This window comes from Schistocerca nitens, chromosome 1, assembly GCF_023898315.1.
Source record: "Schistocerca nitens isolate TAMUIC-IGC-003100 chromosome 1, iqSchNite1.1, whole genome shotgun sequence".
NCBI lineage: Eukaryota > Metazoa > Arthropoda > Insecta > Orthoptera > Acrididae > Schistocerca > Schistocerca nitens.
Genome location: NC_064614.1, coordinates 900,689,018 through 900,714,484, shown reverse-complemented (window position 1 = coordinate 900,714,484; position 25,467 = coordinate 900,689,018). Strand labels below are relative to the sequence as shown.

Sequence of the window (25,467 nt, the reverse complement as noted above, 5' to 3'; positions counted from 1 at the left end):
TCTTCAAAAAAAAGTGTATACTGCTTAGTGATTTGACAAAGTGTGTGTGTAGACAATCTTCCTTCTACTTGAGTGTTCTAGTCTGCCATCTTTATCCTCCTTGTTCCATATGGACCAACAAAAAAAAATATGCTCCTCACTTACTTTACCTCTTATCCACTAAAACTCCAATCATCATCACTTAATCTTCCTCACTTACTTTACCTCTTATCCACCAAAACTCCAATAATCATCACTTAATCTTCCTCACTTACTTTACCTCTTATCCACCAAAACTCCAATAATCATCAACTTCACCCAATCTCAATACCTCAATAATACGTCGATAACATATAAACCTCAGCACCAATATCATTTCGCTTCCACAGCAACTCCTTCCTCTAGTCAGTCTCCTCGAACAGTACAGATAAAATCCTAATGCAAACCTCATCATCCATACAATCCGAAGATAGTGTCAACACACAACCTCTGTGTAATCCATCTGACCCAAATTTTCTACTCATTATAAATTATAAGATACATTTTGGTTCCTTGTCCATCATTAAATAAAAGAAATGCATACATGACCTCTAACAGACTTTAGTTCGAATAACTCTCAGTAATTAAGTACGATTACGGAGTGTGAATGATCATAATATTTCACAGTGTGTACACCACTTCAAGAATCATAGCAGAAGCAAACATGTGGAGTATTATTTGTGTCAAGTGTCACTTCCTATTTCAATTGCTCACGAAAATGCAGTGTAATACTGCCAATGGTCTAAACCTAGTTTTGGTCTGTCATGTCGTTAGCTTCCTTCCTATTAGCATAAATTTATACAGATTCCATAAAACCTCAGCTCATGTGACTTCTATGACTTGCTTGTACTAATGTCGTTCGTCGAATTATAGCAGTTCATTTTCTTATCTTAAAAATATAAGGCACTGAGCGTAAGCAAAACATGCAATAGCGAGTAAATATACCAGTAGAGAACAGAATGTCAACAAGTGGATGCAGCACAATTCTTACAACGAGGCTCTGCCAAGCGAACAATCTATAATTAATACCACAGTGTAACCTAAACTCTATTTTTGTACACAGTATATCAGCATTTCTATATACTAAATTGAAGAGTAGTTATGACAACAAAACAGAAATGTGTAAATATGCAATCCATACGCACAGCAGCAAACATGCCTTACACAATAAACAGGTCATTAGAATCACATCGACATAAGCAAATAAATGTTTATATGTAATCTTAATAAGTAAACATGAAGGCGCAAGCAGATAAATCACAAAGTGTAACTTACATATCTAACCACATCAGCACAATTAATCAGGTGACAATTATAATTTAAATAAATAAGCACAGCTGGCACATAATAAAAAAAAAAAATATGACGTCAGTGAAAAAGCATAGCAGCCAAGCGATGCATAATATACGCAAGTAATAACACTGTTCATTAATCAATAATTGTCAAAATCAGTAAATGTACACAAGCATGTCGCTTTACAAGTAAATTCATAGAACATGAAATTAGCACAAAGTATGAATCACGTAATCGCAAGCAGCAAATTACGTCTAAAGTACGTACCTAAGTGGAATTATGTTACCTGAAAAATAAACTCAATCAATAGTTACCCTTTTTAGTTTATTACTTTTTTTTTCGAAATTACATTCTTCCTGAAATTTTCTCCATAGTAAGTCGTCTTAACGTCGGACACGCACAGAATTTACCTGAAGGTCTTAAATATTTTACACAACCGTATCCTGAAAAATACTGAACGTTAATAACATAATTTATGAAGTCATCATAGCTTTATACAGAATTTATTCGGAGAAATTAGACTGTGTATTTGTTTACGTCTGTCAGTGCATTCGCACTGAGCGCTCGATCAGCTGTAGGCGCGTGACGTAGGAAGCGATTGTTTGCGGTTAACGACTGCCTTGTGCGGCGCGCCGACTTGACTGTTGCTTTGAGTATGTGCCGCCGCCAAAACACAGCGCGGTATCCTTGTACTCTCTTCGTGTTTACATGTAGCTGTTGGTTTCTCAAAAGTATGTCATTCCACAAAAATTTTTACGTTCGATATATGATGTATTCCCTTAGAGCGCCGAGATTTAAGAGTTTCTACTTCAACAGTGTTATCATGAATAATTTTGCGAACTCTAAATGGACCGTTATAAAGCAGAAAAAATTTGCGACATAAGCCTTTTCCTTTATGAGACAAACGATGAGACTTAATTAACACCTTTTGACCAACTGACAAGATTTTTAAACGACCAGGACGTTTAGCTGATTTCTCTCTTCTAGCAGCCGCCGATGCAATATTTTGTAGAGCCAGGTTGACAACTTCAGAATGCCGCAGTTTCCGTGAAGGCGGAAAAGGAACGATTTCAGAAATGCGATTTGTTGGTACTTTATTCTTTAATATCAGTGTAGGCGGTAAAGAAGTTGAATCATTAGGGAGTTCATTCAGAATGTTTTGAAAAATATGAAGATACTGATCCCACGTTCTGTGATTCTGATGACAATAAAGACGACACAATTTATTAATTTCCTTCATCCATCTCTCTGAAGCATTAGATTGAGGGTGAAAAAGTGAAATGAAAATTGGTTTAATCTTCCGACGCCGTAGAGTACGAAGCCAAATTTTAGAGCGAAACTGTGATCCATTATCTGATATAACCTTATCAACATGACCAACTTCTTTAAGAAAATGTTTGATGAAAGCGTTAGATACTGAACGAGCTGTTGCTTTGCGTAACGGTGTAAAACACACATATTTTGATGTCAGTTCCACTGCTACGAAAATGTACGCAAAACCATTAGTAGAACGAACCACTGGACCGAACAAATCGACTGCAGCCATCTCCTTTAATTTCGCTGGAATGATAGGAAACAACGGTGCTCTGTGAGAAACTGTTGGCGGCTTAGCCTTTTGACATAATTTGCATTTGGCAAGAACAGATCGAATACGTTTTTCCATATTACTGAAGTAGCAATTTTCTCGTAATTTATGAAAGCATTTTCTGGGACCAAAGTGCGCATAACTGAAATGTGTGTACCAAATCAATTTATTGACCCACTCATCAGGAATACAAACTAACCAAACAGAGTTGTCGACCGATTTCCGTTTAAAAAGAATGTCATTGCGAACTAAATAATGCTGTCTAATCGCTACGCTTTCCTTTCTCCTCCACTTCTCCTTAATGTCCTTCCAGATTGGATCCTTATTTTGCTCCTTAGCGATGTCCTGGAGCGAAGACGAAATAAAGTTCTCAAACGCCACACCTTGAATGTACATCAAACAATAATGGTTTTCTTTGCAGTCCTCTTCAGCACTTTGTTTCAAACCCATAGGTGCACGTGATAAAGCATCAGCAACAATATTTGAAGATCCCTGTATGTAAACAATACTAAAATCAAATTCCTGTAGGTACAACGCCCATCGTGACAATCTGCCGTGAGTTAATTTTGTTGACATAAGAAATTCCAGAGCTCGATGATCGGTGTAAACCTTAGTATGTCTGCCAAACAAAAATGTGCGAAATTTTGTGAAAGCCCATACAACAGCCAAAGCTTCAAGTTCCGTAATCGAATAATTCTTCTCTGATTTAGAGAGAACACGGCTTCCAAAGGCAACAGTTTTCTGTACTACAACGCCGTCTTCTTCTATCTCTTGGAATAAATGTGCACCTAGGCCTTTGTATGATGAGTCCGTCGCCAAACAAAAATCTTTAGATAAATCCGGATGTGAAAGAAGTGGAGCAGCAACTAAAGCATCACGAAGTTGTTCAAATTCTGATTGAGCTTCCTCATCCCAACACCAATTAGAATTTTTTCCAGATAATTCACATAAACGAGGTGTGGCCAAATTGTCCAATCTAACAAAGCGTCTAAGAAAATTACAGACACCAAGGAAACTACGAACATCACGTTTTGTGGTTGGAACAGCATAATTACGAATAGCGTCTAGTTTCTCTGGATCAGGGAGAATACCTTCTGTAGAAATAATGTGACCGAGAAATTTCACCTGAGAACGACCAAATTCTGATTTTTCCAAGTTCACTGTCATGCCAACTCGTGCAAAAATACGTAATAATGAATCCAAAATTTTGTTGTGCTCACTCCAAGAACGTTTAGCAATAAGAATGTCGTCAACATAAGAAGTAATATTGTCACGAAGATAAACAGGTAAAATTTCATTTAAACTACGAATGAATGCTGCTGAAGATACAGTAAGTCCAAACGGTAATTTCCGAAACTGGTAACAGTTACCAAAGGCTAAAAAAGCAGTATATTTTCTACAATCAGGGTGGAGTTCTATTTGCCAAAAACTTGCGCGCATATCAATCGTGGTTAAAACTTTAATTCCATGGAAATGTTGAAGAAGTTCATCTAAATTTTGTGGACGGTCAGTTTCAGGAATAATAATATTATTTATTTGTCTGGAATCCAGAACCAAACGAATTGATCCATCCTTTTTAAGAACAACGTGTAATGGGCTGGTATAAGGACTGACTGCTGGCTCAACAATGCCCTGATCTAACATGGATTGAAGTTCATTCTTAACCTTGTCTCTGTAAGCCAAAGGAATAGCGTACGTTTTTCCTCGAAATGGTGTGTGTTCTTTCACTTTAAATAAATATTGTAAGCCTTGTATAGTTCCTGTGTGATGACTAAACACTGTAGCATGTGAAGTCAAAATGTGGTGCAGCTCTTCTCTTGCAACGTCATGTGGCACTTCAGCTTTCTTAACCTTTTCATTAATTAATTCTTCGCTATTAATTACATCATCCATCGCGTCTCTGTATTTATTGTCATTGTCATGAATAAACACATTGTCGTCATAATGCTCAACAAAAGCATCAGAAGTAAGAAACCTTAAACATTTTGTATCTGATTCAGATCTTGCTAAACACTCGAAAAATTTCAAACATTTCGGCATTCCGGCAACAGTCAAATTCACACTTCCTTCTTTAAAGTTCAAAATTGCCTTATGTGTGTTAAGAAACTCCATACCTAATATAATCTGTGTACTGAGTAATGGAACAATAATAAAATTAGCAGAAAATTCGTATCCTTGACAAATGAAATTTAGGTTGGTCTGTTGTTTAACTTCTACACCTTTTCCAGAAATCGCTCCTCGAATTGTAGTTTTAGAAATAGGTAACACAGGACAGGCAATAGTTCTTTCACATATACGAAAAACTGATTCACTAATGACGTTCAATGGGCTCCCAGAATCTAAAACTGCAGTGAACTTATTCTTACCCACACATACTTCAATAACAGGATGTAAAAATGCGTCTACATTATTTTCCTTTTCATCTAGCAAAATGTCTCTCATGTCTTCCAGGCGTACGTAGTGTAAAGTCGTAGTGTTATTACTTTCTGAACCGTCTATACTGCTGCCAGAAGCCGAAGCTGCAAGTCATTGTCGATTGTTTGCGTCACGTCTTTGATTATTGCCGACATTTCGCGGATCAATTTCTACTATTTCCACTTGTCTCTCTGAATTTCTGTCACGCGGAGGATGCCAATTAGGTCCTTCCTGTCTGTTAGATGCAAATTCTTGGTTGTGTCTGTTATTAAAATTTCTGTTTTCCTGTCTGTCTGCATAACTACTTCTTGTATAATTTCGACTGTCACTTCTGAAATTATTGTTAGACCTACTACCCTGGTTATTTCTGTAGTAAGAGTTTCTATTATTGTATGAATAATTTCTGTCTTGATGATACCGATTACTGTTTCCGTATGATTGATCATTCCGGTAAGAATTACCGTTATTATAATTGTCTGTGTAATTTCTGTTGGAACGTCTGTTATTGTCATAAGGCTGGTATCTATTGTCCTGTCTGTTACGTCTGTCATTCTCAAAATTACCCATATAACGCCCGTTCCGATCACTATCCCTTTTCTCTGAAAATCTATCGTAATTACTGTTACTGAAAAAGTTACAAAAAGTCCCGTCGTCGTTGTCATACTCAAGTTCTTGTAACAAAGTCTTAAAAGTCTCAATGTCGTCTTTACATCTTCCAGCTAAAGCAATTTGTCTTATGGATTGTGGCAGCTTAGTTAAACAAATGCGAATTAATTCAGTCGGGCTATAAGGGTTGGAAAGGAACTGATTCTTTCGAATCATATCTTCAAAATATTCTGCTGGCGTGCGGAACTCAGACTGTTTGAAATTACGCTGCATAATAAGACTGTGTTTGACTCTGTCTTGTGTGTTTTCGGACCAATATGCCGATAGAAATGCATGATAAAAATCATTCAGATTATTACAATCTCTAATGAGTGCACGCATCCGCGTCGCCGGTTCGTTTTCTAAATATCCACACATAAATTCCAGTTTGTGACTTAGTGGCCAATTTGGTGGGAGTGCATACATAAATTGATCTAACCATGCACATGGATGTATGTCATTCTTAGAATTACGGAAGATCTTAAATTTCCGAACAGTCAAAAAGTGTTTATAGTCAAAGTTTTCGCCTCGTGGCGACAAAGACCTACCGCGTCTGTCCCAGTTTGAATGTCGATTATTGTCAAGTTCGCGCGCCTGGCGCTCTCTTGCTGCATCCCGTAAATGAAACAAATTACTTTCTTCAAACCCTTCTGCTATCTGTGATTCTAAATTTCTTCTACTATCTTTTCCTATAATTTCGCCTTCGATTTGTTTGACTTGCTTTCGTAATGCCTCAACTTCCCTTTTAACGCGTTCATTAAATTTTCCTTGATTTTCAACATGCTTATTTATATTCTGATACTCTTCGGTTTCTGCAAATGGTAATGGAGCTGTACCATCCGAATCTCTGTCCCCATGTAAACTAAGATTTGTCAATTTATCTGAAATCTCGTCAACTCTTTCCGATAAGTCACCTATTTTTTCTTTCTGTTTATTTACGTCTTCCGTAAGTGTCGCGACTCGGGTTTCAGTGTTGACACATTTGGTAGTAAACTGTTCATATTGTTGTGTTAGGTTATTTAATCTGTCATTTGGTACGGATTCCTCGATTCTCTCAAATATTTCTTCCTTATCGTGTGCACGTTGTAAATTTAACTCTGAAAATTTCTGTACTATCACGCGATCTCTTTCTTCCTGTTCTCTATCCTGTTCCCTTTGTCTAATCTCTACTGCAATTAATCTATTATTGTGAGAATTCAAAATCGGTTGTACTTCTTCTCTAATTTCTTTCTTTAATTCATCTTTCATGTTTTTGAAACATGTCCCTATTCGTGAATCTAACCGTGTTTCCATTGTTTCCAACTCTGTTTTTAATTCAGATCCAAACCGTGTTTCCATTGTTCCCATATCAGTTTTTAATTCAGATCGTAAAGTTCCCATTTCTGTTTTTAATTCAGATCCCAGTGAGTCAAACCGTGTTTCCATTGTTCCCATTTGTGAGTCCAACCGAGATCCCAAATTTAATATTGCACCCATCAACTGCTCCATATTAAATTGTTCAAAATTCTTTTCGCCCCTAACATTTCCCGCAAAACTAACTTCCTTCTGCATAGCCATTAAGCTATCTGTGTTCGATACTATTTCCGAATCTTCTATCGTTAATCTCGTATTCTGTGAATTTCCTGATTGAGAAAAATTTTGAAATGGTTCCGGACTATTTTCCCGACTTAATACATTGTTTTCCACTTCATTATCCATCATACTGTTTTCCTCTGTTGGCGAGTTCGCCATGTTAACAATTTCGTTATTCTCACTATTCATCTTTTTTGCCTTTTTCATCGATCGCGTAATCATTTACAAAGCATACAAAACTCGTCACTGTACGGAATTTACACACAATGACTCTTTATCTCCAACAATACCATTCACTCGAAATGTTTCCCTCAAACACGATTAACGAACAATTGAAATAATTGCACTAAGTCGTCAAACGCGTATACAAGACAACAAATCAAATTCAGAGAAAAAAACACCATTATAAGAATGACACTTACCAAATCTACACATGCAAAACAGACTATAATTACTAAACTACAAATTACTACAACAATGCTACTGTCCACTATTTCTACAATCAGAAGAATTCCAAGGGACGATCCGAAGCAGTGGTCGCCACGTGCATGGGGGCTTAATAAAATTGAAATGCAAATAATTTTAATTTCTGCTTTAGTATTAGTCTGTCCGATTACGAAGTCTCGTAAACGGTTGGCCCTGACTAGTATTATTACGCTATCTGACTGCATAGAACAATAACAAAGAATGAAATGGAAATTTTCATTAACACAATTAATTAATTAAGTCCCCAGCAACTATAAAAACCTACGAAACCAAAGCACAAGTGTAACTGTTCTGTGTGTGGAAGTATGACTCAACGTACGCATCTGGCACGGTTCTTCTTCAACAACACAAGAAATTTTAAATATCACTTATACTGAATTAATTAAAGGAAATAAAAATACCATAATTACTCAAGAAAACCAGAATTACACTCTAATCCAAGAACACAAGCCAGATGCTTTGTTGACTGAACCTGTAATGACGCATTATTTAAAACATGGAAATAATGAAAAATAAATCAAGTTTCGTTACCTTCATATATTGACCAAAATCACTCTCATAATTACAATATATCTCCACACCGACTCGCTATTACCACATTTCAACAAGAACTTTTCAGTATCACATCTCAGCAAGCACTCCTTACTAGCACATCTGAACACGAACTGACTACTACGAGTCCTGGACAAGCACTGACTACTACGACATCTCAATAATCACTCTGCCAGTGGAGGCGGGCGAACAATGCTCTCTAGCGATCTCTGGCGCTGTGGCTCAGTGTAGCCACCTTTCAACTAGACTGAGTGGCTTTAAGGCTTGGGTCCTTTAATGGACATAATATGTCAGGAATTCATAAGTTTATCTGGAAGATCTTTCGCCAGGATCTAAATGTTGAAATTATAGTCCTTCTTACGGATGCACGAGATGTCATCAACTGTTCGCTGTCAGTTTTATTGTACTCTCTTTTGTAGCAGCGCGTGTAAGTACTCTCCGCTTTTGCAACGTTCATTGAATGCTACCAACAAACCACGCCGGGCTTTTGCCGTCCATCATTGTTTTACTTAGAACATGCTCACTTGTTCTGTGTTTAAACTTTTATACAACTTTTCTGCGCTTGTCGGATTTGGCGACTCGGTTAGATCTTCCTGCGGTATTAATTTTCAAGACTATTTGTTCTTTCCGCCAGTACGTATGAGAATCGCAGGTGACAAAGAAGCACCCACTACTACTGTCGTATGCTCAGAGTGTACCCGTGGTTGGGCTATCATTGACCCACTATCAGGTGGCCGCCAGTAGATTTGCGTTTATTTGTCGTCCACGTCGGCGCACAGGAGAAAATGTGAAGCTCCGCGACGCGTTAGGCAACGGCAGATCGCGTCACCACGGGTGCAATTTGTAGCTGTTATGCGAAGTTCGTCAATCAACTCTTTCATCAAGGTCCCACAACTTCCAGAGTCCGTAGCCATATCTAGCGTCAAGTGAGTCTAGCTGCTGCAAATATTTAAACAACTAAGAACATTGAAGGCACCAAACGCAGTGAAAAACAGGTTGCTGCTTATTTTCAAACACAATCACGTAAAAAGTAAAGTTAAGTGCAATATAAAAGCTTTATACTGCCGCTGCCACAAGTGGAGAAACCGGTGGCTAACGCTGATGCCTTTACATGTGGCGCACTAACACTGAATCTAACAAGAAACTGTAACAAATGCTTCGGTTCAATAACCAACAGACGATAGCTTATAAAAGATGCAATACGACCCTTGTAGAATTATCTGACATGAGGGAGTGTAATGCAGCGTGCACAATGAGGAACACAATGAAAACATTCCTTCTTAACATTAATGTTAGACATTCCCCATTTTTAATGGTGCATTTCTCTTCACTGCTGTATACGAATGATCATGTCGATATCGTTCCGTTGAATTATTATTAATACTTGTTAATTTGGTCTATTTGTCTGTCACAGAAGAATGTTCGTAGTGGAAAATGTTATGGCTAGGAGTGTTTAGATACTGTAAATTTGAGTATTGTTCGTTTCAAATGCAGAAGCTACTGCATTGATGTCTTCGCCGGTCGTAGCCATGCGTAGGCAGCCCGAACGGCTCTTGTTTGCAATTTTCTATCTACCAAGTTTCATACTTTTCGAAAATTTTCAGCGTACACACAAGTTTTCGCTGTATGCGATTTATTAGTTTAGCTAAGACTTATAATAGTTGATCAGCTTCTACGTCTCATCATTATTTTATCCATGGTGTACTGGATATACCATTTAAACAGCAATGGAACATCGTGAAGACAATTACATTATAATGTACTGTACACGGTTTTACCCTTGTGTTTGTTTTTTGTTCCGCCCTACTCCGGACGAAACACACTTGGCTTCAGTGCTGTTTACTCATGTAATGGAATATCTTAATGTAGACTGACAGACATACTATATGGAATAAACACATAGCAGCTTAGTATGTGTGCCTCAGGAACGCGGGCGCTCGAAGACGGTCGTTAGCAGTCGACTGTAATAATCTTGTTGTCCGTCGATCTCGACGTTAGAAGCTAACTCATCTTTCAGTTACTTATTGAACAATGCCGTTATTTCGTACAGCTGCGTCAAAATCCACATTCCCACACACAACTATCAAAACCACTATAACTGTTGAATTTCTGAAGCTTATTCCGCCCGTACTAGTTTTTTTAATTATTTGCCGAGCATATGATTGCTGAATTTTATTCTGTGAGGAGAACATCTGTTAAGTGCGTTACTCAACGGAAAGTAAGATGCGAAATTTTCTAGGAGGCTATGGCGCCTTGGAATAGTTTTCTGCGTTGTGGACTCGTACAAGCAGTATCTCAAAAAATAAATAAATAAATAAATAAATAAATAAATAAATAAATAAAAATAAAAAAATAAAAATAAAAAAATGGTGGGAGCTGGAGAGGCCACTGTAAATAAATACACAAGAGAATTCACACAGATAAATAATTTCAGGTAATAAACGATGCTAATAATGGCTGATAACGTCATTTTGACTGAAGCGTCACACTATAACAAGTCACTTTATCGGAAGTCAGATATTTGAATGCCTTCCTTGTAGAAATTAGTCTGTTTTCCAATTATTCGAACGCTCCTACATATTTACAAGGCTAAACTAAAAATACGTTATTTTACCAGCAGACAATAACGGAAACAAGAAATTCTCAATGGGTAAAAGAAATAAAGTCTGGTGTCAGGTACACGATGGGATGGCGTGACAAAAACTAAGTTATGGATGAATACTTTAGTTAGTACCAATATAAGGAAAGATTAATGTTTAATATTCTACCACTGTTGAGTTGATTAGAAACGGAGCACAGGCTCGGATATGGAAAGCATTGGGAAGGAAACTCGCTGTGTCCTTTCGGAGGAACCATCCGGGCATTTACCTTAAGCGATTTACGGAAAGCATGGAAAACAAAAATCTGGATCTCCGGCCGGGAAAAAAGTAAATAATGCTCTTTACACAAGAAACAAATTAATATGTACGGTAAAAAAGCACGCATGCTTATAAGAAGGTATTGTATATATTTGAGTGTTACTGTGTAGCCGGACTTTGTGACCGAGCGGTTCTAGGCGCTTCAGTCCGGAACCGCGCAGCTGCTACGGTCGCAGGTTCGAATCCTGCCTCGGGCATGGATGTGTGTGATGTCCTTAGGTTATTTTGGTTTTAGTAGTTCTAAGTCTAGGGGACCGATGACCTCAGATGTTGAGTCCCATAGTGCTTAGAGTCATTTGAACCATTTTTTTGGTACTATGTATTGTTGTTTGCCGACGATTCTTGTACAACAGTTAATTGAAAGTAGACTGAGGCTAAAATTCTTAAAAGTGAAATTATTCATCAATAAACTGGCTGTAACGATTCAGTTTGTTTCTTATGACACTCAGTTAGCAATAAGGAAAAAAAAGGGAACAAGGAGCCTGCTTGGTAACAATGTCTGGGGCAATGTGGACACAATCGCCCTGAGTTTAACTGATTATTATTTAAATAAATTTTATCAGTCAAATCACATTCCGTTGTGCCGCTGGGTTAGCTGTTAAAACTTTCTACCACTGAACAGTCTTACTTCAGTGCTGTGCATACGACGAAACTCGGAGCCGACGCCGAAACTGTGTTGCTGGAACTGCTGCTGTTGTTGAAGACGGTAGGATCTTGTGGAGCCACGGCTAATTACAGGAATGGGCAATCGTAATTAATACAGCCTCTTCCGCCCGTCCACTGTTCGTACTCCTGCTACTAGACATCTGGCCGGCGCGCGTACATGATGCCGCCGAAAATGGTACTCTCTACTGCGAGAGCGTTAACACCACTCTTCCGCACACTACAAACGCTGGAACCCTTCTCTCTCTCTCTCTCTCTCTCTCTCTCTCTCTCTCTCTCTCTCTCTCCGTGGGCTCCGCGCAACAATTCCCTACCCAAAGATTTTACAATGCACAAGCACTGCTATTATCTTCGCTAGTCGATGCAAATAACAATTCCTTTGGCTTTTTCTCAGACCTTATAAGTTTCACAATAAAACACAGATAAATACAATGAAATGTCAACAGACTTCTACCTAAATCAACACATGCAGTGAAGCAATGTCCTTAGTTATTAAAAGAAAGCATTTAAATTACAAACACTTACATACAATTCAGCAAAAACAAAAATATGTATCGGTAGCAGGTGCCATGCATCCTGCATTTCCGGTGTTACAAACTCCTGTGGTACATTAAATTTTTATCATTGTTATTCTGGTTTGGAAAACATCATGACAATACCACATTAGACCGTTAGCTACATGAAGCTCCGTTCTTTTCGTAACTCGTTATGTGTGTTGCATGGAAAGGGAGAGTCATAAGCGCTAAGGTAACATGGGCTATACTGTCTAACAGAAGTGTAGTACACACATCAAAAACAGTTTTGCATCACCCCTGTTCCCAGAACTCCTGAAGAAAGACATTGACTGTGGATATTGTACCACAGACACACTGCCCTTTGACTGTTCAGAGATGTCACTAAACCCGCCCAAATATGTAAACAACCATGCATGAGCGGCGCCTAATAGACGGAGGAGGTCTGACAGCCGATCAATTCCAGTCATTCCGCCAGGAAGGAGGTACACGGCTTGTGTTGTCTGTAGTTCAACCATGCCTAGACGGTCAATATCGCGGTTCGATCGCGTCCGTATTGTTACTTTGTGCCAAAAAGGGCTCTCAACAAGCAAAAAGGGCAGTGTTCAGGCATCTCGGAATTAACCAAAGCGATGTTGTTTGGACATGGAGGAGATACAGAGAGACAGGAACTGCCGATGACATGCCTCGCTCAGGCCGCCCAAGGGCTACTGCTGCAGTCGATGATTGCTACCTACGATTATGGCTCGGAGGAACCCTGACGATGACTGGGTGTTGTGTGATGTCCTTAGGTTAGTTAGGTTTAAGTAGTTCTAAGTTCTAGGGGACTGATGACCATAGCTGTTAAGTCCCATAGTGCTCAGAGCCATTTGAACCATTTTGAACCCTGACAGCAACGCCACCATGTTGGATAATGCTTTTCGTGCAGCCACGGGACGTCGTGTTATGACTCAAACTGTGCGCAATAGGCTACATGATGCGCAACTTCACTCCCGACGTCCATGGCGAGGCCCATCTTTGCAACCACGACACCATGCAGTGCGGTACACATGGGCTCAGCAACATACCGAATGGACCGCTCAGGATTGGCATCATGTTCTCTTTGCTGATGAGTGTCGCATATGCCTTCAACCAAACAATCGTCGAAGACGTGTTTGGAGGCAACCCGGTCAGGCTGAACGCCTTGGACACACTGTCTAGTGAATGCAGCAAGGTGGATGCTCCCTGCTGTTTTGGGGTGGCATTATGTGGGGCCGACGTACACTGCTGGTGGTCATTGAAGGCGTATAACGGCTGTACGATACGTGAATGCCATCCTCCTACCGACAGTGCAACCATATCGGCAGCATATTGGGAGGCATTCGTCTTAATGGACGACAATTCGGGCCCCCATCATGCACATCATGTGAATTACTTCCTTCAGGACATTGACATCGCCCGACTAGAGTGGCCATCATGTTCTGTAGGCATGAACCCCATTGAATATGCCTGGAATAGATTGAAAAGGGCTCTTTATGGATCTACGCCGAATCGTGAAGAGTGGAACAATCTGGAGAAACAATGCCTTGATGAACTTGTGGGTAGTATGTCACGACGAATACAGGCATGCATCAATGCAAGACGACGTGCTACTGGGTATTAGAGGTACCGGTGTGTACAGCAATCTGGACCATCACCTCTGAATGTCTCGCTGTATGGTGGTACAACAGATAATGTGTGGTTTTCATGAGCAATTTTCTGTATAGGCCCCGGAACTGTCGGAACTGAGATGATGCAAAACTTTTTTTGATGTGTGTATAAGTGGCTTTGTTTGAGTCCGTTGCGTTGCGTCTTTACGACAGTGCTGCTACTATTAAAGTTCCAACCCACACATGTTATGCGATAGAATTTATTCTCTTCTACCAGAAGGACATCGTAAGTCGTAGAGGCAACGAAGCATTCCAAGTGACTGGAAAGAGGCGCAAGTCGTGCTGTTTTCAAGAAGGACGTACTTGTATGTATATAACTATGGTCCTATTTCCCTGACGTCAGTCTGTTGCACATTTATGGAAAATGATGTATGCTTTCGTTTAATGAACTTTTTGGTGACTGAAAATAAACTCTGTAGTCATCTATATGGATTCTGCAAACGTCGTTCGTGTGAAACTCGGCTAGCTATGCTCGCACGAGAGATCTAAAAGGCTATGGACAACGACGCCCAGGTTGATGCCGTGTCGTTTCTACATGTAGATGTAATGTGCTATGGGCTGTACGCCAACTCACTGTAGGGGGTGAATTATTGAGACGATCAGTCAGTATGTCAGAAGAAATCTATATAGTAAATATAGGGAGGGGGTAAGATTATTCTCCGACCTTCTCTTGCAGACATTGCTTGGGTGGAAGTGGTTGTTGACTTTCATTCAAGTGACCACCCTATGGCTTCGGCTTACAGACAGAGCACTCCCAGAAAGGTAGGCTGCCTCAGTAGATGCTTATAAATGCAAACTTGACGCTATGCCTCCTTCCTTGTTTTCTTTCTTTTTAAAAATGAAAAAAAAATGATCGCCTGTCCAACGTTACGAGCTCGTTACACCAAACGGCTTATGCACCCATCGCAATACTGGAATGCCGATTTTGAAGGCAGTGTGTCGCATAACTGAACGGCGAATATTGTTTCTCAACAAAGGACAGGTGGACAGCTATGTGGTGGTTTAAATGCCGAATATTTTTTCGTTGCCTCGCAGCATTTCGGGTCGCGAGGGCAAACGACACTCGCATAGAGAATGAAGGCTTCATGGCAAGTGATTGAGAAATATGTCATTCAAAACCCTATAAAATTATAGGAAGCAGGAGAAGATTTCTGCTAGACGTGACAGCTTGTCAATAGTCGCTACGCCAAAACAGTTGTCTCTCAAAACAACATCTGGAGGACAATTCTCAAACAGTGATGGAGTATTTCTCCTCCGCCATAGCGTCTATAAGACAGGATTCAGTAATCCGTTGGCTCGCGGATTGGAGAAGGAGGACGAGGAGGTGAGTGATTTAAATTAAGGTTACACTAACAGTGAAGAATATTACTACACCTTTTTTATCCGAGAACTGGTTTCCTGTGTTGTTTGATGCTCGGGGAAGTTACCAGAAAATAGAGTGAAAGATTTCATTCTAGCTTCTGCAATAAAATCTAAGTGCCCAGAAAGTTTCGAAGTGTTGGAAAGAGGCAATCTTGGTCTTCAAAGTACGTACAGGACTCAGCAGTTATCCTAGTGTTACTCTAAGTAACTTTAAATAAGAATGACGTTAGAAAGCATTGCCAGCCTTTATTTGATCTGTGCCCTAGAATGTAGGAAACTGATTAATCAGTCCCAGTTTGGGTCAAGAGAAATCGCCATATCCTCGACTACCCTCCCTCATCATGCTGGAAATGCACTATAATAAGCTCCTCACGAAGAAAACATCATGTAAATATACTGCCTGACAAAAGAAAGTGAAGTACCCAGAGGACACGTACCTTCGTGCATGTACACACTATCACCAGGTACGTAAATTACTGGAGTTGCAATCCTGTGACGGGTAGTACGGTCGCCAGAGTGCGTAAATGTTGATCGTCTTCAGCGCTGTTATTAGGCCTGGTAGAGTATGTAAGGCGCATGATCAGTAACAGATGTTGACTGATCACTGTGAAGGACACGGAGATGCCACATACTGTTGTGAACAGTGTTAGCAACACCTGACAGAGTCTGAAAGACGTCTGAGTGTGGGTCTCCGTTTGGCTGACTGCTCGAATCGTGGGGCACACAAATGCGTCAGTGCCCATGTGTTGGACTGCATGGAAATGTGAGGGCAGGCATATTCGTTGTCAAGGTTCCGGTCGACCACATTTGATCACCACAAGGGTCGCAGTATCAAGCACCAAGCACATCGTAACCCTTTCATATCGACACCTGCCATCTGAAGACAATAAATGAACTTCTAGCAACACTATGCGTCATCCTGCGCCATTGGTCGAGACCACCAACAGCTAGAGAATTACTATCAACGTATTGAGAGCTCCCGTTCTTCCAGTGTTTTGGTGAGGTGCAGTGGTGTAATTCATGATGTTACAGTGTGGGGAGCCATCGCGTATTTCAGGTCATGGCTGGCAGTGATTGAGGAAACTTGGATGCCACAACATAGGTCTCGGATGTCCTGTGTCCTTAGGTGTTACCTGTCATGCCATTTTGAAATGGGACAAAGCTCGTCGATGCAAGGCACGTGTCTCTGTGAACTGTCTATGTGACATTGAGGTATTCCTGTGGCTAGTAATATCCCTACATCTGACCCTAATAGAACATGTTTGGGACCAGCTCAGATGTCAACTCTGTCCCAGTGTCAGTATCCAGGATATCAAGGACCAGTTAACAACAGTTGTGGACCAGCTTGCCTCAGGAGAGGATACAATGGCTGTATGGCATCCTTCCCAATTGAATTATTGCATGCATCCAGGCCAGAAGGCATGCAATGTCATACTGAAAAGTGGGCCCATACTGCCAAGTTCTTTGAAAATTTAACACTGTCTTGTAGTTTCTGAAATAACAATACATAGCCTCAGTAGTTGATCAGTACTGGATCAAGGTCTTATCTGGTTATAAAGGCCTCGTATCACAAGGTCAGTGATAAGGACTTCCAGTGTCACGTTAGACAGATGACTTATATTCATGGTTACCACTGCACTTCCTCCACATGGGGAACAACTGGGAATTGATCAATTTTATCCAGGGGGATCCCCTCTCCCCCATACACACACTTTAGGCGAATATGTGAGTTCTAATCTAGGTCATACTGTAACTTAATAGTGGTAGTGTGATGTAAAACTGGTGGGAAACCACTGCCATCTCCCTATCTCTCTCCACCAATGGGAGCACAATAAAATGGCGGGAAACCCAGTGGACGAATTGGAAACGAGCTCTCCCCACCCCATCCTTTATTTTATTATGAATACAGCAGCCAAAGCCCCCTGGGCGGTTTTTTAGGTTAGATGGCCTCGGGCAAGTACAGAAAGGGCAACAGCCTCAAAGGGTGCGGAGCAAAGTCAGGACATGCGGGGACCAAGCAGCAATCGGTATTGTAATTGTAAACTGTCGAAGCTGCGTTGGTAAAGTACCGGAACTTCAATCGCTGATAGAAAGCACCGAAGCTGAAATCGTTATAGGTACAGAGAGCTGGCTTAAGCCAGAGATAAATTCTGCCGAAATTTTTACAAAGGTACAGACGGTGTTTAGGAAGGATAGATTGCATGCAACCGGTGGTGGAGTGTTCGTCGCTGTTAGTAGTAGTTTATCCTGTAGTGAAGTAGAAGTGGATAGTTCCTGTGAATTATTATGGGTGGAGGTTACACTCAACAACCGAGCTGGGTTAATAATTGGCTCCTTTTACCGACCTCCCGACTCAGCAGCGTTAGTGGCAGAACAACTGAGAGAAAATTTGGAATACATTTCACATAAATTTCCTCAGCATGTTATAGTCTTAGGTGGAGATTTCAATTTACCAGATATAGACTGGGACACTGAGATGTTTAGGACGGGTGGTAGGGACAGAGCATCGAGTGACATTATACTGAGTGCACTATCCGAAAATTACCTCGAGCAATTAAACAGAGAACCGACTCGTGGAGATAACATCTTGGACCTACTGATAACAAATAGACCCGAACTTTTCGACTCCGTAAGTGCAGAACAGGGAATCAGTGATCATAAGGCCGTTGTAGCATCCCTGAATATGGAAGTTAATAGGAATATAAAAAAAGGGAGGAAGGTTTATCTGTTTAGCAAGAGTAATAGAAGGCAGATTTCAGACTACCTAACAGATCAAAACGAAAATTTCTGTTCCGACACTGACAATGTTGAGTGTTTATGGAAAAAGTTCAAGGCAATCGTAAAATGCGTTTTAGACAGGTACGTGCCGAGTAAAACTGTGAGGGACGGGAAAAACCCACCGTGGTACAACAACAAAGTTAGGAAACTACTGCGAAAGCAAAGAGAGCTTCACTCCAAGTTTAAACGCAGCCAAAACCTCTCAGACAAACAGAAGCTAAGCGATGTCAAAGTTAGCGTAAGGAGGGCTATGCGAGAAGCGTTCAGTGAATTCGAAAGTAAAATTCTATGTACAGACTTGACAGAAAATCCTAGGAAGTTCTGGTCTTACGTTAAATCAGTAAGTGGCTCGAAACAGCATATCCAGACACTCCGGGATGATGATGGCATTGAAACAGAGGACGACACGCGTAAAGCTGAAATACTAAACACCTTTTTCCAAAGCTGTTTCACAGAGGAAGACCGCACTGCAGTTCCTTCTCTAAATCCTCGCACAAACGAAAAAATGGCTGACATCGAAATAAGTGTCCAAGGAGTAGAAAAGCAACTGAAATCACTCAACAGAGGAAAGTCCACTGGACCTGACGGGATACCAATTCGATTCTACACAGAGTACGCGAAAGAACTTGCCCCCCTTCTAACAGCCGTGTACCGCAAGTCTCTAGAGGAACGGAGGGTTCCAAATGATTGGAAAAGAGCACAGGTAGTCCCAGTCTTCAAGAAGGGTCGTCGAGCAGATGCGCAAAACTATAGACCTATATCTCTGACGTCGATCTGTTGTAGAATTTTAGAACATGTTTTTTGCTCGAGTATCATGTCGTTTTTGGAAACCCAGAATCTACTATGTAGGAATCAACATGGATTCCGGAAACAGCGATCGTGTGAGACCCAACTCGCGTTATTTGTTCATGAGACCCAGAAAATATTAGATACAGGCTCCCAGGTAGATGCTATTTTTCTTGACTTCCGGAAGGCGTTCGATACAGTTCCGCACTGTCGCCTGATAAACAAAGTAAGAGCCTACGGAATATCAGACCAGCTGTGTGGCTGGATTGAACAGTTTTTAGCAAACAGAACACAGCATGTTGTTATCAATGGAGAGACATCTACAGACGTTAAGGTAACCTCTGGCGTGCCACAGGGGAGTGTTATGGGACCATTGCTTTTCACAATATACACTCCTGGAAATGGAAAAAAGAACACATTGACACCGGTGTGTCAGACCCACCATACTTGCTCCGGACACTGCGAGAGGGCTGTACAAGCAATGATCACACGCACGGCACAGCGGACACACCAGGAACCGCGGTGTTGGCCGTCGAATGGCGCTAGCTGCGCAGCATTTGTGCACCGCCGCCGTCAGTGTCAGCCAGTTTGCCGTGGCGTACGGAGCTCCATCGCAGTCTTTAACACTGGTAGCATGCCGCGACAGCGTGGACGTGAACCGTATGTGCAGTTGCCGGACTTTGAGCGAGGGCGTATAGTGGGCATGCGGGAGGCCGGGTGGACGTACCGCCGAATTGCTCAACACGTGGGGCGTGAGGTCTCCACAGTACATCGATGTTGTTGCCAGTGGTCGGCGGAAGGTGCACGTGCCCGTCGACCTGGGACCGCACCGCAGCGACGCACGGATGCACGCCAAGACCGTAGGATCCTACGCAGTGCCGTAGGGGACCGCACCGCCACTTCCCAGCAAATTAGGGACACTGTTGCTCCTGGGGTATCGGCGAGGACCATTCGCAACCGTCTCCATGAAGCTGGGCTACGGTCCCGCACACCGTTAGGCCGTCTTCCGCTCACGCCCCAACATCGTGCAGCCCGCCTCCAGTGGTGTCGCGACAGGCGTGAATGGAGGGACGAATGGAGACGTGTCGTCTTCAGCGATGAGAGTCGCTTCTGCCTTGGTGCCAATGATGGTCGTATGCGTGTTTGGCGCCGTGCAGGTGAGCGCCACAATCAGGACTGCATACGACCGAGGCACACAGGGCCAACACCCGGCATCATGGTGTGGGGAGCGATCTCCTACACTAGCCGTACACCACTGGTGATCGTCGAGGGGACACTGAATAGTGCACGGTACATCCAAACCGTCATCGAACCCATCGTTCTACCATTCCTAGACCGGCAAGGGAACTTGCTGTTCCAACAGGACAATGCACGTCCGCATGTATCCCGTGCCACCCAACGTGCTCTAGAAGGTGTAAGTCAATTACCCTGGCCAGCAAGATCTCCGGATCTGTCTCCCATTGAGCATGTTTGGGACTGGATGAAGCGTCGTCTCACGCGGTCTGCACGTCCAGCACGAACGCTGGTCCAACTGAGGCGCCAGGTGGAAATGGCATGGCAAGCCGTTCCACAGGACTACATCCAGCATCTCTACGATCGTCTCCATGGGAGAATAGCAGCCTGCATTGCTTCGAAAGGTGGATATACACTGTACTAGTGCCGACATTGTGCATGCTCTGTTGCCTGTGTCTATGTGCCTGTGGTTCTGTCAGTGTGATCATGTGCTGTATCTGACCCCAGGAATGTGTCAATAAAGTTTCCCCTTCCCGGGACAATGAATTCACGGTGTTCTTATTTCAATTTCCAGGAGTGTATATAAATGACCTAGTAGATAGTGTCGGAAGTTCCATGCGGCTTTTCGCGGATGATGCTGTAGTATACAGAGAAGTTGCAGCATTAGAAAATTGTAGCGAAATGCAGGAAGATCTGCAGCGGATAGGCACTTGGTGCAGGGAGTGGCAACTGTCCCTTAACATAGACAAATGTAATGTATTGCGAATACATAGAAAGAAGGATCCTTTATTGTATGATTATATGATAGCGGAACAAAAACTGGTAGCAGTTACTTCTGTAAAATATCTGGGAGTATGCGTGCGGAACGATTTGAAGTGGAATGATCATATAAACTTAATTGTTGGTAAGGCAGGTGCCAGGTTGAGATTCATTGGGAGAGTGCTTAGGAAATGTAGTCCATCAACAAAGGAGGTGGCTTACAAAACACTCGTTCGACCTATACTTGAGTATTGCTCATCAGTGTGGGATCCGTACCAGATCGGGTTGACGGAGGAGATAGAGAAGATCCAAAGAAGAGCGGCGCGTTTCGTCACAGGGTTATTTGGTAACCGTGATAGCGTTACGGAGATGTTTAGCAAACTCAAGTGGCAGACTCTGCAAGAGAGGCGCTCTGCATCGCGGTGTAGCTTGCTCGCCAGGTTTCGAGAGGGTGCGTTTCTGGATGAGGTATCGAGTATATTGCTTCCCCCTACTTATACCTCCCGAGGAGATCACGAATGTAAAATTAGAGAGATTAGAGCGCGCACGGAGGCTTTCAGACAGTCGTTCTTCCCGCGAACCATACGCGACTGGAACAGGAAAGGAAGGTAATGACAGTGGCACGTAAAGTGCCCTCCGCCACACACCGTTGGGTGGCTTGCGGAGTAGGAATGTAGATGTAGATGTAGATGAATTTGGGGTCTGGTCTTCATAGTGACAGGATGATGAAGTGCCAGCAGCAGAGACCAGCCAGCGCCCCCAGGCACAAGAGGAATAAGACTGTTAGATATGAAAATAAGTATCTAATAATAATATAATTACTATTGTTATTAACGAATATACATTCGAACATATACTTACAGTTTGTTATTGTTCTCACAGTGCACTGTGCCCTTGAACAGGTGCTAGTGGAACTGCTGGATAAAGACACCTACATGCTACTGGCCATATTGACACAGCAGCTGCAGTCCACGGATGGGCTTCCAGACGTATCAGATCTGGTGCGGATAAGGTATAATTTGTCGCTGCACCGTCTACCTTTGTTCAACTACACTGTACCATTGCCACATCAGCAGCAACTGTTGCAGCTACCACAGCTCTCAGATCACAGGCAAGTCTAATATCGAGAGTACTATTGTTTGCCACCACATATAACATTACTATGTGTGGATCTAAATGAGTAAATGTGGGCCTGGATCTGGATAATGACTTTGCTGTGGTTACTGAAGTTGAAAACATGCAATGTATTGATTTCAGAGCTCAGTATTCATGGTAAGAGTGAGAATATATATATGCAGTATGATGAGTTGTTATAAAGGATAAGATGACAAATGAGTACGATCCATCCCATACAATGATTGACATTCAAATGTTTGGAGGTAATGCCACCAAAGTTGATACATTGAGGTCACTTTAAATTAACTTCACAGGGGCCAAACAATACTTGAAACATTCAAGTGTTGTGAAATTATATGATATGTACTATGCAATATCGATCGTTACTGGAAGATTGGGACGTTGTTAGCCATATGTAGGAGCTAGTTATTATGATTTTGTGGACTGTTTGAGCAAAAGTAATGTTACAGTGAACCAAGTGGAGTAGTTTATAAATTCCTGTACACACCCTGTGCCAAAGTGTTAACTGTGGAACCTGTAATGACTGTAGAGGAGGAGTTCAAACAGGGAATTCCTATACTGGTAATCCTCTTTATTGGCTTGAACGCCTTACAGCCGAAGAATATGGCCCACAATGGAAACGTTCTTCAACATGCTGTGCTACACATTGAAACTTGTATAAAACATAACAAATAAAGCATAGTGTGTTTTCTACAGAATTGTTTCTATCACAGACCCCCACCCACCTATGTCCTATCCGAGTAACTATTAAAAGTATATATACATTCTTATTGTGAGTCGGAGCGCTCATGTGCCACCTCTGGTGCAGGCATCATCATTGCCAGCACCCATGGCACTGCCACTGCCACCGCAACCACCTCCGCTGCCGTTCCCAGCACCGCCACTTGCCACAGCTGTTAGCGCTGCTGCCACTGATGCTGCTGCTTTCAATACTAATGAATGAACATTGATACAGAGCACTCGTTGCGAGCCGCAGGCTAGCAGCTAATCGGGGCCCAATAACGAATCACCAGAGCCTGCCCAGGGAGATTTATATGTCAGTAACGTATGGGATGAGCGAGGCTCCAATGTACCTCATTGAAGTGATAGCTGTGGCTTTTCTGTAGCATGTTATGTACTTGTTAAACAGCAACAAGGCAGTGCAGTTTAGTGAGAGATGGCCTGTCAATCTAGCACTGTGCATTCGCAATATAATTTTTATAATAGGGCTCATACATAGAAAGAATCACATAGTTTTTAAACATTTGAGGCAGCAACTTAATCTGCAAGAAATGTCGCATAACAGAGATATAAACTGTGCAGGAAAGAGGTAATGGTCTACAGTAGTTAAACTGTTACTTCTTTTGGTAAGTTTCCCTTAAATATCCAAAGTACTTAGATAAGATTTTGTGATTTTATTGACTAAAAAATGGACTGGACAGTAATAAATCGCTCGTCATCGTTATCATCTTCGAAGCCAGAATCCTACATCTGAATCATCGTAACAGATTCAGGACAATCCAGAACGTTACTTATCGTCTTTTATACTCATTAATTAGGAAAGACGATGATGTGCAGGAGATCCCCATAGTAGTAGGGAGATCACCATTCTCTACAGCGAGCTCATGGGATATGACACCAGTCACTGAGTAACACATATGTGAGTAGTGGTTGTATCTATTCTCTTAACAATACTAACACCCAACACACAGCTGCATGCTTGCCTTATTAACGTTATGTGTGCTTATAGGTGCATTCGATGATGATGAATCCCAGACGAATCTGCTGAAATAATCTATGAGCCCATTCCCCACTGTTAGTTTGTGGGGCATGATGCCGGTCATTGAGGTGCAAATATGTGAGTAATTGAAGTTCTTTCTGTTCCTCTGCTTGTAACAATACTATGCAGTTGTATGCATGGATTGCAAACATGATATGTTCTTGTTTTTCTGGGTGCACTCAATAACATGAGCCAGGGGACTGTCGATGAGCAGGCTGAGCTGAACCAATTAATGCTGGACATAAGGCCAAATATGGATTGCTTCAGATGTAGCGAATTTTGAATGTTAGTAGAAACACTATAGATGTCTACATGTATCTGTTTATATTTTTAAGTAAGCATCATACTTAATATTTTTCCTTCTTCTGTATGTGCAGGTGATATGGAAGAGATTGTGGGTGGCAGACTTTCACCTGCAGAAGCAGCAGCTGACCCGATCATAGCAGTGAACCAGCAGCTTGACATGCCCTCTGTGCTGATGCTCCAACACCTTGGTCTGCTGCCCTCTATCATGCAGTCCAACCTGGCACCAATGAAGATGCAGCTTGGTCCATCACTCATGATGATGACGTATGCTCAACTGGCTTTGCTGCAGCAGGCATGTACAGCACTGTAGATGATGTATCAGCAGCCAGTCATGCAGCAACCCACTCTGCTGCCATTTATGTACCACCAGCTAGCTGTGCAGCAGCCTGCTCTGCTGCCCATGAGTACCTGCAGCTGATCATGCCTCAGCAGGCCAATCCATCAGCTATGATGCAGCTCAGGCTGTCAACATAGCAGGCTTGTCCATGGTACAACATCACGACTCTGTCCCATTTTCTGTGGCCTGTGCATTACTTTCCCACCTGGCTCATCTCATGAGTGTCACTATCACAGACCGCCATATGCCGTATGCTGTTATAGGCCGCCAAGTAAGTCCTGCAGCCACGTTGGAATAATCAATGTTGTACAGCATATTTAGGGACAGGTTGTCACTTGCTCGCTTTGACAATTCGAATGCAGGCTGCTGAGTTGGAGCCACTTCCCTCAGTGCTTGTGAAACAGTTCTGGGAAAGGAGCTCCCCAAATATGTCAACTTCCTACAGTATCACACCATTAAATGCAAAGCGGTTTTATACAGCAAATTGACACACCCTCGAAAAAGCGCAGCGATACTGGTGTTGAGGAGAAGAGATCGTTCAAATTTGGGGAGAAACGGTGTGATTTTTACCAAGTGCATCATACTGGACCATTTTTCCGAGACGATTACCGCTAAACATGCATACACTAATGTCCAGAATACTGCTGAGTCAGTTGTATTTTG

The 25,467-nt window shown here is 41.9% G+C and overlaps 1 protein-coding gene and 1 long non-coding RNA gene across 2 annotated transcripts in view; one reads left to right on the top strand and one right to left on the bottom strand.

The window, feature by feature from the left end:
• Positions 1-25,467, top strand: part of LOC126192236 (uncharacterized) — a 473,949-nt gene that overhangs the window by 147,012 nt on the left and 301,470 nt on the right. The window lies entirely within an intron of this gene.
• Positions 1-25,467, bottom strand: part of LOC126192219 (uncharacterized) — a 433,600-nt gene that overhangs the window by 183,382 nt on the left and 224,751 nt on the right. The gene's annotated exons all lie outside the window — the stretch shown is intronic.